We start from the raw sequence: 15,123 nt of genomic DNA on the forward strand, positions 1-15,123 counted from the left end.
TGAGCATTTGTTTATTTCTATGAGATTATTGAACCACATCTAGAAGATCATACTTTATAATCTCCCAAAATTCTTGAACAAACTCAATAGGAAACCCATCAGGGCCAGGAGCCTTGCCTTTTTTCATTTGAAACACAATCCCCTCAAGTTTAGACAACAAAATGGGGCATAAGAGAGCATCATTCATTTAAATAGAGACAAGAGGGGGAATACAGTTCAAGATGGCCCTCTCTTCCACCATAGATTTAGGATCCTCTTTGGTAAACAAATTAGAAAAAAACTGACAACTTCCGTAGCAATTTCTTCTTTAGATGAAAGATGAACCCCTTCTGAAGAAATGAGAGAGGTAATAGAGTTACCATACCTCTGAGCCTTAACAAAATTATGAAAAAAAGCAGTGTTTCTATCACCTTCTTGGAGTCAATCCACATAAGACTTTTGTTTCCAGAAAATCTCCTCACGCAACTCCCACTTTTCTAAGTCCTTTAGAGCAAGGGAATCAGCCATACTAAGCTCCACAATCATCCCTTGATCCCTAATTTGACATGTAACCTCATCCATCTTGGATTGAGCTTCCATTTTGTGTCTATGCAGGTTCCCAAAACATTATTTATTCCACCTCTTCAGCAAATATTTAACATGTTGTAATCTCTTCCCAAAGGAGTACATAGCCCACCCGTGGGTAGGCACCCCTTCATACCACCAATCAACCATAAGATCCCTCAATGACTGATCATGAAGCCACATCAATTGAAATTTGAAAGAGGGATTTTTGGAGGTTCTAAAAGATGTAATAGAAAGCTTAATAGGACGATGATCAGAACCCCTCCAATCAAGAATTTCTGAACTGGTGGACCACCTATCATGCACCCAATAGCAGGAAACCAAAAATCTATCAAGCCTTTCAGAGATAGCCTCAACACCACTCCTCCTATTATTCCATGTAAAGATACCATTGATTGGATTCACATCAATGAGATTCAAGAGACCAATATTATCTCTGAGTAAATTTGAGGAAGGGTCAAGCCTGAATAACCCACCTCACTTTTCCTCCAAACTAGTAACGACATTAAAATCTCTAGCCAAAATCTAGGGGAGAAAAGGATCCTGAGCCCAAAAAAGCTTGATGTGAGCCCAAAGATGAGACTTACCCACAAGAGCAGTAGGAGCATAAATATTATAGAAGAGGCATCTTTCTTCAGTCTCAAATCTAGAAGCGAACATAGAAATGGAAGACCTGCTAGAAAACCACCACAAAGGGGAAACTTTCCTTGGGTTCCAGAAGAAAGCAACCCCCCCCCCCCCCCCCGAACTACCATGAGAGCTCAATCCCTACCAAAGGCCTTGGGGCCAAACACACAAAGAACAATTGGCCAAACCATCCACTGAAAGCTTGGTTTCCTGGATAAAAACAACATCAGGAGACACAAAGTCAATTAATCTGCAAACAACCTTTTGTCTAGGGATGCTGTTCAATCCCCTTACATTCCATGAGAGCACAATCATTTATGTGGTTAAGAGAAGTGGGAATCAATGGGATTCATAGATCCCGACTCAACCAAAGTATCACCAATAAGCTTAACCTTTTCCTGATCCATTTTTCATCTACTCCTTAAAGGTTTCTCTAAAGAACCCTTTTTGAGGGTCTTCTGCTGCAAGCCTAAAACAGGTGGGGCTTTGTTACTATTCACTAAACCTGAGGCTGCTATAGTGGAAGGAGGAGTAGATGCCATTACCACTGCACCTTCAGGGACCTGTGACTCACTAAGATTTCTGTTGTCCTGAACATGGGAAGGCAAATCCATAACCATTTGAACATCCTATTTATTCTCCAAAGATAGGGCCCAACCCTCTTTCTTGGAATCCCCATCTAGCACCTCATGCTGAAATTGGGCACCCAAGGACATTTCAACTGGAACTCCTTCCTCTTGGACCAAATCCTCTGGATCCTCAAACCTATTTAGGGTGACATCATTTTGCCTATCCAACCAGGTTCTCTTCTTTCGCTTGTCTTTATTCTGAGGTTTGACAGGAATGAAGCCATCTTTATCAATAGGACCATTAGGCATAGGGGATTTCCCCTTATCCTCCCCCAAAATAGAGTGAGGAGGATTGAAAACAACAAATTTAGAAGATTTATTCTTGGGACATCTTCACTGTAAATGACCATATTCATGACAAATTCTGCATGTAAATGGCAGGGTCTCGTAGTCAAACTATTAGATCCAAGAAGATGTCCCCAAACAAAATTCCATAGAGTCTGGAAAAGGATTATTTAAATCAATTTCTACACATATACGAGCATAGGAAATTACCTTTCGATCTTGAGTTTGTGAAGTCGAACCCACATGTTTACAAAGAAGCGGTGAGATTGAGTGAAGAATATATTTTCTCTAGAATTCTAATAGAAGCCTCGAAAATCAGATCCACACAAGCACACGAGAGGGAAGCTCCTTAGCAGAATTAAAGCCAATATGCCAAGGTTTGATAAAGAGTCCCACGTGGTTGAAAAAATAAGGGCCACCCTCAAAAGCCTTGTTTCTGTCTGCTAGGTTGGAAAAAATAACTAGAAAATAGTTATTGGCTGCCATAAGTAGCTCCATGTCTCCTTTAGGATTCCAAACACAGCGTGCCCAAGAATCTAAAATAGGTATAGATAGGTGAAGATTGATAAATTTGCATATGAGAGCATGATTGCACCAATAGTCAACATTCTCTGAAATTTGCTCAGGTTGAATAACCAGAACTGGATGATCTTGGGATCTCTCCAAACAACCATTCACCTTTTTCTGTGAAAAGGATCTTTCAAAGAAGAGATGCCTACCCCTGATTGGGAATGACCAATGTGTTCCTTTCCACATGCATGCATCGAATGAGATTGATCCACCATATCCAGATCTCCAGAGACCATCTGAGAAGAGGATAATCCTCTATTCTCCATGGATCCAGAGAAAATACCAAAATAAGAAAAAGAAGAGGGGCAGAAAACCCAACCCCAAAACCCCACACACCCCAACGACAACCCAGAGCAGAAGAAATAGAAAAGGGTTGCAAAAAAAACCCTGCGACAGCCCAGAAAATCCAACTACGGGCAAGCAAAAATCGACCCCCAACAAGCAAGAAACACCCCTCCTGGAATGAAGTAAGCAGAGGGCAGGACACAGTCTAGGGCACGTCAGCCCTAGCATGACACCCATGCACACATAGAGCCATCTCAATGATGTTAGAAGCATTCACCTTAATTAATCTAATTTTATTCTTCTAATTTAATCATCATATTTCATCACTTCTAATTATTTATTTTATCTTTAATTATTTAATCATTTAACCTTCCTCTTCTTAAAATCAATTGAATATTTTATTATTTAATTAATTATGATTTTATAACTTTAATTGAATCTTATTTATTATTTAATTAAATTAAATTTCTAATCTCCCATGAATTATTTAACTTGTTCTTTTCTAATTCAAATATTCAAAAACTCAAATTTTCCCCAAATTCTAATTTCAATTAATTTAAATTGCGTGTGCATGTCATTTCATGATTTTGAAAATCTAAATTCAAATCAAATGCAACTCAAATTCAAATTCCATGATAATTTCCTACAACGCATGCCTAAATTCCTAACTGGCACCGACTCTGAGTTCAACTAATCAATCAATCTAGTCATCTCCCAATCAATTCAATTCACTCATCAATCAAATGAGTTTAAATGTCAATCAATTTGAGTTATTCTCTCAATCAACTTTATCTCAAGCAATCTCAACCATAGATCAATTTAGTTCTTGAATGCATCTGGACCGTTTGAATCCCCTCTTCAAAATCTATAAATTCAACATCAATCTCTCCTTTTCCATATAATCACAATCTTTGTATTCTTGTTGTCTTAATGTAGGTTAGCAGCACAACTCTAAGAGCCAACATTTTGTAAGAAAGAGAACAACAATGGAAGTGACACAAATCATGTCAAGAGGGAGTTTAATTTGATTATTTGATTAGTTCATTGTCTTGATTATGCGCACTTTTATTGTGTTATGTTTAAATTTGTTAATTAAGACTTGGGTTTCATGATATCCCTTTTAATTCTAATTAACTCGATTTTCGATGATTTTAGGCATAAAACAAATGGTAAACCTGACATGAACAATCTTCTAATATTTGCATTTCATGTGTGTTTGTAGGTTACAAGTACAAAATTCTGCATTCATGTCCAAATTTCTAGATTTTCTAAAATAATTCTACATTTGTATCCAGATGTCTGCATTTGTGAAGATAATTTCGTAATCCTTTCCAGATTTCCACATTCACCATAATAATTTCGCATTCGCCATAACAATTTTGCATTTTCCATAACAATTTTCCATTTTCCATAACAATTTCACATTTGATAGCTTATTTTTCCACATTTGATAGCTTAGTCTCTCACATTTGATGTCTTTCTCTCTCACATTTGTTGACTATGGGTTTTGCATTTTCAAATGTTTGGTTACGCATCCGACTGGTAAAAAGGAAATTAAATTTTTATGTTTTTGTTTTGGTTTTTGTCTCTGTCAAATTTTTTGATTTCTGTTATTTTCTCTGCTACTAATCTTTTATCTACAACGTGTGGCAAGTGATGTTTTAAGAAGGAAGACATTTGTTTGGTCGAAGATAATAAATTGAAACCTAATAATTTGTGGTTCATAGAGGTAACATAGGTGTCTGTCTATTTTTCTTGTAGTTTAAGTAACACTCATTTGGTACATATAATTAATTATTATTTATTGTGTTTGGAGCTTTAGGCTCATTTATGTTTAACCCTAGTAGTGGGCCCACCTTTTGAGAAGCCTTAAGTTGGGTGAGAGGGAATGACCCAAGCGGTACTAATCTAGTCTGCTATATGAAAAAGGGTACAATGAAACTCATAGCCCACCAATATTAGCTCCTATCGTTCTTGCTAATCCAAAAGGGTTTTTGTACCTTGAGTACAATTATCTTGGCACATGTAGAGTGCTAGAAACCCTGGATTCAAATTAAAAATGTTATTTATAGTGGCCAAAATCCTTACATTTGATGGTTCAGGGAGTGTGGATTGTACCTCGTAGATATCTCTCATGCACCCTTCAAGATGAGAGAGGAATTCCCTAGCTATAAGATCTCTGGATCTTTGGGGTAATAATTTGGTATGCTCGAGAAGTGAGTGTCCTCATGGGGGAGCCAGTGCTACCAGAATCTCTATTTTTCCATCCTTCTTGTGGTATTCTATCGTAGAGGCTCCATTGGATGGTTTCCTTTGTATCTAGAGTAGGCAAGTAATTGTTTTCAATTTATTTGTAGATCTTTCGATGTGCTAGACTAGTAGAGTTAGTCCAATATCGGGCCAATCTAAGCCCTTTCACATGTAACTCAAATTTTTAAAGTTTTTTAAAAAACAAATTCATTGGCCATACTATCAAATCTATTTTTTGAGTGTCTGAACTTCACCACTTGGCTAAAACATAGAAACAAATCAAACATTTCCCAAAACTAAAATAAAAAACCTTAGATTTTTTCATTCAACTTGTTAGTCTTCCACATTTGGCAAGTCTTCATTTCACATTTGACCTATCTGCATTTTGCAATTGCCCAGTTTGCATTTCACATTTGCCCTATTGCCATTTTTCATTCGCCCTGCTGCAATTTCACATTTGTCATTGACCTACTTTGCATCCATCAAGTCTTGATTTCAAATTGGATTGTTCAAACCAATGCCTCTAGGGTCAATCAAAATCTGTCAACTAGGATCCGAATCATTTCAAACTTTGTGATCAATCAAGCTCTTAGAATCTATAGGCGCATCTAGTTACTCTTTTTAGAGTCATCTTAAATCCCAAAAAATCCAAAAACAGAGGTAAATTTTAGTTGCATTATCATCTAAAATCCCAAAAAGCAAAACAATCTATCAAACCAACTCCAAAGAGTCCCATTCAAAATACATTCTTCACATGCCAAAGTGTTGAATCCTTCCAAGAATCCCCCATGCATATCCAAACTCCTACTCCATGTCAAGAGGATAATTCAAAGTTAGAAGAAACAAGTCGTGGAATAAATCAAGATCAAGAACAAACCCTTCCATCCCATCCAATTTTTGATCAACGTCCCACCTATCAAGAGTCTTATGAAGATCCCCTCATTCTTTTGTATTCCATTCACAATTATTCCCTTCCACCTCAAGAGAAAAGTGTCCTTCCAAGTCCCATTCAACACCCACCTCCTAAGAAAGATCATGATATCCCTTTCATTCCCTTCAATGATCCAATTCAAAATCAAGAGAAAAGCACAAAATCCAATGATCTTCCAAGTCAAGATCAAAGTATCCCTTTGTCTCCCTATCCTAATCCACATAATGACCCTAATCCTCCTCAAGATCCCATCACCCTTGTGAAGGATAGTCATGAACCACTTATTTATCAAATGGGTTCCCTCACTTTCATCCAATCTGGTCTAATTCATGATCCTGTCATTCCTTCCATACCATATCCTCCTCAAAATGGACTTGCATCTTGTTGCAAAAATAACATGTATCCCATTGATAAAAACATTTGTCAAAAAATGCATTATCAAGGCAAAAGGTTAGGCCTGTATGAACAAGGTATATTAGAACCCCTTCGTATCAAAGAAAATCTCAATTATCATGGCCTTGGCTACATAGCTCATTCTCAAAATGTTGGTGTCCCTACTAAATCCCACATTCCTTCATCTAAATCCAAGCATACATAGTCCCTATCCTCCAAATCCATTTTGGGTCCTTTTATTCTAAAATCAAAGCCTTCCTCCCTTCCATCCATCTTAGGACCTGCTGTCATAGGGATTTGCACCTAGAAGCTAAGAGTGATGCTCGACAATCCCGTGAAACATTGGAACATCTTTGAGCCCGTGGGTTGGTCATTGTGAAGATGAACCTCCAGATTATGGGTTGTCTCCCCTCTAAATATCCTAGAAATTACTGATTTCAAACTAAGAAAAAGGATAAAATGATGTCCATGAACTAAAACTACTGACTAACAGGTGATACACCAACTAAAAATGACTTGATATGCTACCTAGACTTACAAGTACTTCAAGGAAAGAAGCTACATCTACTCACAACTTAACAATACATTCTTTGGATAAATGTTTTACATGAAAGGTTTAAGTTTTCTAATGTTTGTGTAAAGGAAAACAATACTATTTTCATGATTTCATTCATAAAAAAATGTAACACAATCATTGACTTGTAGTATAGCATGTTCTTCTTGAAATAAACATTGACATAATGAAGCAAAAATAAAGAGTTTTGCTAACAAAACTACAAGATTTCCACTAAACCAATCATGAACAACACATAAACAAGAAGATTATTTGTGAAGGAACTCAACTTCTTTATTGATATTCAGAAGTCATTTGCATTAAAAGTCTGAAAATGCTTACTAAAAAGGCTCAAATTACTCATAAGAAATGAGTTACAAAGTGTAGATATTGCTGCTATAGCAAAAAAATCTTGACTTAGAACTAGAGAAGAAAAGAGGGAAAAGATTGACTTATATCAAGAAAAAGGCTCCAACAATTGAAATTTGAATCCTTGGTTCCCTTTGTCTTGATGATTGAGCTGACTTGTGGATGTGTTGGCTGCTCCCTTTCCTCAAAATCAAGTACTTTACTAATTAAAAATTTGAAATACAACTTGCTAGGCGAGCTGACCTGGAAATGCCTAAAAAATAGGGTTGAATTGAAGTTATGGAGCTGATTTTGCTCCCAAAATTGCGCTTAGTTGATGACTCACCCTTTGGGGCCCTCAAATAAGGTAAAAGACCACCGTTTAACCTTGAAAAACCTCCTCAAATTAAGGATTCTTCCTTTGGATGACCCCTTTGACTCGCCTTTTGAATTTTGAGTTGGAGTTTAATGATTGATTTGAATTTAAAATTCAAATCTTACTCTAAATTTCCCTCTTGAAATTTAGGTCCCACTCATGAATGTATTTCAAAATTTAAATTCAAATTTGAATCTCCTTCTAGGACAATTAATGATGCTTCATCACTGACTACCATGGCAATTGATAGTGGAAACAAGTTTGACTGTGACAATCCTAAAAATCTGTCAAAAAGAGCTTTGAGATTGCTCAACCAATTGACTTCTTTGTGCTCTTACTATGTCTACGCTTCTTTGTGATTGTTGCTTTGAGTTCCTTTGTCATATTCTAGGCATGAAGTAGGCTTTGATTGTTATAGGGTTAAACACTTGCAGGCCCAAATACTTGTCTTTCAAATAAGATCTCTATAATACTTAAAATGACCGTGAGACTATTTTTGAGCTATTCTACTATGACTTGTTCATGATGTTTACTGTCTTTTAGACTAAAATTTGATACTCTCCTCAAGGAGTTGTCATGGACTGTCTTAGATTTCTTTGTGTATAGATTTTTGCATTTGTGTTATATATTCACTATCAAATGCTGTTGTTTATGGTCCTTTAAAGCATTGGCTTATGATCTTTACTAGTTCCGGGTCCACCCTCTTTGATGATTGTAACTGTAACAATATTCTATCTCTGCAACATTAAGGATTCTTATTAAGGTTAATATCTTTGGATTGTTAATAGTAGTGCCCATTGTTATATGTGTTGGATATTGTTGGTCATTGCTGAGCTGCTAGGATATGTTGTTATCATTGATGTCAACATATTCCTATGTATTTCTCTGGTGATTTTAGATTGGGAAGATCTTATGATCCGGTTTGTAGTTTTGGTTTGTTGATCACTGTTTTGCAGAGTTCAATATTTCCTCCTGTATACTCCGGTGTGATAAGATCTTGTGCTGAGTTTTTGGGATATTTATTGAGATGGTCTTGTGTATCTTCATTTCTGATGGATTGTGATTTGGTGCTCCGCAAGTTATCTTTCTTTGTGACAGTTGCTGATTGGTTGTGCTTGAGCTTTCAGATGTTGACAGATGAAGATTTGATAAGTGGTGTTGGCACAACTATTTCTGATGATTTTAATGTGCTTGTTGGTGTTTCCTAGTTGTGTCCTATTTTCTTTGATGATCTGGATTGATCATTGTGTGATATTTTGGTGGTTTCTATCAACCGGTGATGATTTTCGTGTTATGTGGTTTTCCTAGTGGTGTAGCATGTTGTAGTTGATCTTAGCATGATTTCCGGTGGAGTTGAGAATTTGGGAATTTGATTTATGTCCATGTTATGCTATGTAAACCATTATATTGGTTTAGTGGTTGATCTTTGTATCATATGTTATAATTTTGTAATTGAGGGTTGAGGGTTTAGCCAACCTTATTACCAAGGTTGATGATTTGTATATATAGGTGACATGTTCATGTAATTTAGGCATTGATGTTATGTCTGCATTATCAGAGAGAGGTTTATGTGCGAACAAGAGATTTATCCTTCCATGTTGAGATTGAGGAGAGATTGGTGTTGTAGAGCAGACATCTGTTCTTAACTGGAACTATAATCAAACATTTGGAGATTCTATTATTTCAGTTCATTTCTTCCAGATTGTAGTTCGAATCTTATTGTAAGTCAGTGAGACTTCCCTGAGGGTTGTAGCCTTCCGGGCCATTATCTATTGAGGAGTGAGCTCTAGGCAGTGTGCTTGAATGTATGTGCATTCCCCATTGTAATATTTTTACATACTACTACAGAGTATCATCTTACTATGGGTAGGTTTCCACCATGATTTTTCCCTTAATCGGGTTTTCCACATCAAAATCTTCGTGTTGTGTATTGTGCTTTCGATTTTCTTATCTTTGTTGTTACTGCAGTTTATCAGAACTATGTTTTGTGATTAAGTTTGCTATTCCGATGAAGACTGATTCACCCCCCTCTTAGTCTTCCTTCTTGGCTGCTGCTAACAATATGTGCCTTTCTTTCTATTACATTGACTGCTAGACTACTGTGACAATATTTTGTAGACTTCTAATTGTAATAACCTTTCTATGATAGTGTTTACTGATTATTGTTTGATGGTCTTTAGGACTACATCCTTATATGGCTCTTTTTACTATGATTGTGACTGTAGGATAATTGTAGTTGCATACTTTGACCTTAGAGGGACTGTCATCCATGATTGATCTTTGAATTGACTTTTCCCTTCCTTTGTTAATGACTCTACACTTTGGGATTTTCATTCATCGATCTATGACCACACTCTAATAACCTTTTTTGTTGCAGTTTTATTATATCACAATAAGGATCAAAGCCTTTGATATCTTTACTTATATATATCCTTGTGTCATAGCTTTGCACATATTGACTCCATTAAAACTAGATATAGGTCCCTCTTCTTTCTCTTGATAAATCAAGATCTGCTCCTTTGTCTATGAAAGACAATGACCTCTCTCTACTATTTTGTAATGCTCTAAGTTTCTGTTCTAGATCAAAGGTTGTCTTTGTGACTGAGGGTGAGATCTCTATTAAGACTTCATTCTTCCTTTCCATTGGCATTTAATATCACTATCCTTTCTATCATGGATCATTGTCTGGGATACATGTTCACTGCCTTTATAATGGTTGCTATGAAATATTTTGTTTGGAAGTATTACAAATCATTGTTTCACATAAAGAAGCTAGTATACATGTTGTTCTTTACTGTATATTTAACTATCAAAAGCTTCTTTCATAGTCCCAAACATCATAATCTTAAATTTTCATCTCTTCATTGCTGTATGATTGTATCAACCTATGGGCTGTGAGAAATGACTTTCCTCATTCTTCAAAAGCTCTATCGTCTCTGTACTTTTATCTCTTAAAGGTTGTGACTGCAATGTTGAAATGTTTCTTTGCATTTTGACCTTTAGTGTTCTCATGATTATTTTTCAAGGTTCAAAAAGCTTGTTGTTCAAAACCCTATACTTGATAAGGATTGATTTATGGAGCCCAAGAGATGCATTATCTTTTATAAAGATATCTTGTGGTTGTTTTTGTGCGTTCTATGCATAAATACAACTGTCAAAGCCTTTTCTAGTGTAGGACTTGCATGACTAATGCACTGTTGCTTATGTCAAAGATAACAAAATTCCTAGGCATGGATACAATGATATGATAATGATACATAATAAAACTGTCTAACACGAATCTCTTTATTTGAGCCTTTAACCTAGAGAAAACCCTAAAGGAGAATCTTTAGTAACAATGGACCATTACTTTGAACAATATTGTCATTTAGGATTTCATTTGGCATGGATGATAATAAATCTCTCATCTCTTAGTAAAAGGTTTCAAAACCCTACCTCTCATGGATTTGATTGTAAATGAACCTTTCGTTGAGGGTTGTCCAGCTGTATAATTGAGCTTTGAGACTTCTTCTACTATCTCCAAAAGATTCTTCCACATACCCTTTGTTGATCTTGTTGTTCACCAAAACTGATTAACCCTGTTGTTCACCAAATCTGGTTAACCCAAGTTCACCTGCAAATCAATCTATGAGAAAGCCAATCTCAATCAATGAAACACTTCAAGGCTTGGACAACATAACATAAGATCCTAATGATCCTCCTACACTTCAGGTTCTGCTAGACCTAGGGGGGACACCCTTTGATGCATTGAATCAGACCCAAAACACACATATGGCAACATCAATAAACACAAATATATCTCATAAGAGGTTCAAATCAAGGAGGGTACTGTAGATGGGCTAGATCTACACTTACAACTCAACAATGCTTGAATCATGAGATGGATGGGACAAACTAACATTACAAACATAAAATTAAATGAGGATATTGATTTAAAATCTCTAAGAATTTCCCCAACCTGCAAGACCAGTGCCTTATCCAAGGGCAACAGAGTCATACATCAATCTACAAATGAAAACCTCTATTGCAAATCCAATTTATTTGAAGAAAGATATCCCTGCATTAATGCTTTACAAAAATGCATTCTAAGCTCAGACAGAGGATCATACATATCCAAACAGTAATTCAGATTCACAATTTCTCCTCATAGCATTTAAATCCCTTCTATAAAGGATGCCTAAGAACAAGATATACACTCTCACTTAGGAGGATAAACCCAAACTCCCTTGAAGACTAGATTTATTGAAAATGAAGAATGCCTAGAGACAATCCAATAAACTGTATATATGCCTTACATACATGTGATTCAAACAAAAAACATTTACAACAAGAAGAAACTCTATTACTTGAAAGAAGTCATTTTACTACAAATTTGAAATAAACCCAGAATTGGAAACCAAGAAAATCTGGAGCACTTCCTCCAAAATTCTAGAATCCTTACAATTGAGAAGAAATGTGAATAAGAAGAGGAGGGAAAAAGATCAGGTTTCATCAGAACATGCCATGTGTCTTCTTTCCCTAACTGAATTTCATTTTCTTCCTCCTTCCTTGAGAAACTACTCTCCATATATCTAAGATCTATAGAAACTGATTTCATAATTGAATTCTTCATTCGGAGAGCTTTCCAACGACATATAATACTTGCTATTTTGGGCAAAAATAACCTCTCAGGTGAATTAATCTTTCAATGCACCTTTGTCATTTAAATTTCTTATATAGTTGGAACTATATATTTAATTTTAATTTTTTGCCTAATTTTTGGCCTCATGCCCTGCCACGTGGCAGCCTACGATTCACTGATGGGGTCCACTAGGATGATAGCTCATTGATTCACCACATTATTTGCTCTGTCACCACCACCCGTCCATCATGTCATCACCACATCATCGCCACATCAGTGGTACCCGTGAGCTGGACCTCCACTTGGACCTACCACGTCATCTGCTCCGTCACCACTAGCTGTCCGCCATGTCATCATCACATCATCACCACGTCAGCGGGACCCGTGAGTTGGACCTCCACTTGGACCTACCACGTCACCTTTCGCCATTTCACGAAGGGTAACGGGTGTGCATCTTTGCCTCGCGAAACCACGCTGGCCGTCGGATCTCGATGAACCTGCGTGATCTTTAACCTTTGCTTTTCCGCACGTTCTTTTCACCATTTTGTGATCGTTAATTTTCACATATCTTCCCTTCGTGAGATCGCGTGCACCGTCAGATCTCCTGCAACTTGCTCACCAATTAAGTCATGCTTCATCAGATCTCCTGCAACCTGCTCACCAGTTAAGATCAGATTTCATCAGAACATACCATGTGTCTTCTTTCCCTAACTGAATTTCATTTTCTTCCTCCTTCCCATGGAAACTGCTCTCAGAATATCCAAGATCTGTTGAAACTAATTGCAAATTTGAATTCTTCATTTTGAGAGCTTTCCAACGACATATAATACTTGCTATTTTGGGAAAAAATAACCTCTCAGGCGAATTAATCTCTCAATGCACCTTTGTCATTTAAATTTTTGAATTTCTTATATAGTTGGAACTATATATTAATTTTAATTTTTCGCTTGTTTTTTGGCCTCACGTCCTGCCATGTGGCAGCCTGCGATTCACTGATGGGGTCCACTAGGAGGACACCTCATTGATTCGCCACATCATCTACTCCGTCACCACCACCTGTCCTCTGAGCTGGACCTCCACTTGGACCTACCACGTCACCTTTCACCATTTCGCGAAGGGTAACAGGTGTGCATCTTTGCCTCGTGAATTTCTGCATGTGCTTTTTGCTATTTCACGGTGGTTAAGTTTCACACATCTTCCCTTCGTGAGATCGCACGCACCATCAGATCTCCTGCAACCTACTCACCAGTTAAGTCACCCTTTTACTGTAAAATTTGCCTCAGAAATTGTGCCTACGTGGGGTCCACCTGGTCGCCACTTGGCCTCCTTGGTCGCCTCGAAAAACATACCCGTGCGCATGGGCCCGCCTGGGTGCCCAACCGACACCATCCGTCAAAAGCTCTTGAGGCTTTGACATTATAGAAGTGTAGAGTGTTGTATTTAAATACTAAGAATAACCGCCACCCAACCAATGTGGGACTAATGCCTTATGTCTTGCAACACATTTTTGAAAGTTTCTACAGAGTATTTTCTGAGACTGCATCTGCCTAGAAGTTTTTAAATGGCCTTCTTGCTTGCTACATGGGAGGAGAGGATAGTTGCACACCTGCCATTTACATTTGCTTGAAGGTTTCTATTGCCTTTTCATCATCACGTGCTGGGAGAGGTTTGAAGTTGGTTGATGCCCTACACCATTCCAAAATGGATTTGCAGAAGCTTCATTACCTCTTTTACCAGTAATAGCTCACAGCAGGGAAGAGGCATTGGCTACTGATTTCATTCGCTGAAGGTTGTATGTATCCTATTCACCATGCCACACAAAGGGAGGAATTAAACTAGTTTTATGCCTGCCAATGCATTTGGTAATGAAGTCTATTTTCAAAAGACATAGCTCAAGCTACCCAATGGCAGCTGACTATTTATGACCCGTAGATTCTTACCTAATTATGTGGAATGAATGTAGGGCATTTCACAAACTCTATGGCGTAACCTGTTTCCACAGGAGATTTTTTTCAAGTCTTCCTCTAACCTATTTCCACTGCAGTGCCCTTTTGCATCAAAGGATCACATGGTGGGTATGCAGCACTATTTTGTTACAACGTTGAAAGAAAACAAGGAGGATTATAAACTCCCGAATAAAAACATATTAATACATACAACTGACTTCGTATGTATGCTCAACCCCATGCAGGGATGATCACTGCAATACACCTGCGAATTGCATTTGCTAAAGATTTCAAGTTTTGGCCTCTCCACCAGATGCTGGCTTCATGCCCAACAATTACATTTGCTAAAAGTTCCAACGCCTTCTCCATCGCTTGGAGAGGGGAATTTGCTCCACACCACGCAGGGAGATTGCTGCCAAGGGTCAAATTTGCATTTGTATAAAGTTTGCAGCCTTTGCCAAAGCCCTGCAGGAAGGGAGGACTTTGGCAATAATTGTGGAGTTTTGGAACTATGCCTGAAAGGTTTTTCTTTTTTGTAACCACTAATTGCAATAATTACATGGCCAGTTGCAAGAGGGGCCATGAAAGCAGCAAATCTCTGATCAGGATCACTTATTGGACTTTGGTAATTTCCATCTTCATTCTGTCCAAGTTCAATCATGGAAAAACATCCCATCACAAGAAATTATTCAGTATCCTGTAGCCACTTTTGATGGTGTCTCTTTGTACCAAGGAACCTGATTGC

This window comes from Cryptomeria japonica, chromosome 5, assembly GCF_030272615.1.
Source record: "Cryptomeria japonica chromosome 5, Sugi_1.0, whole genome shotgun sequence".
NCBI classification, from domain to species: domain Eukaryota; kingdom Viridiplantae; phylum Streptophyta; class Pinopsida; order Cupressales; family Cupressaceae; genus Cryptomeria; species Cryptomeria japonica.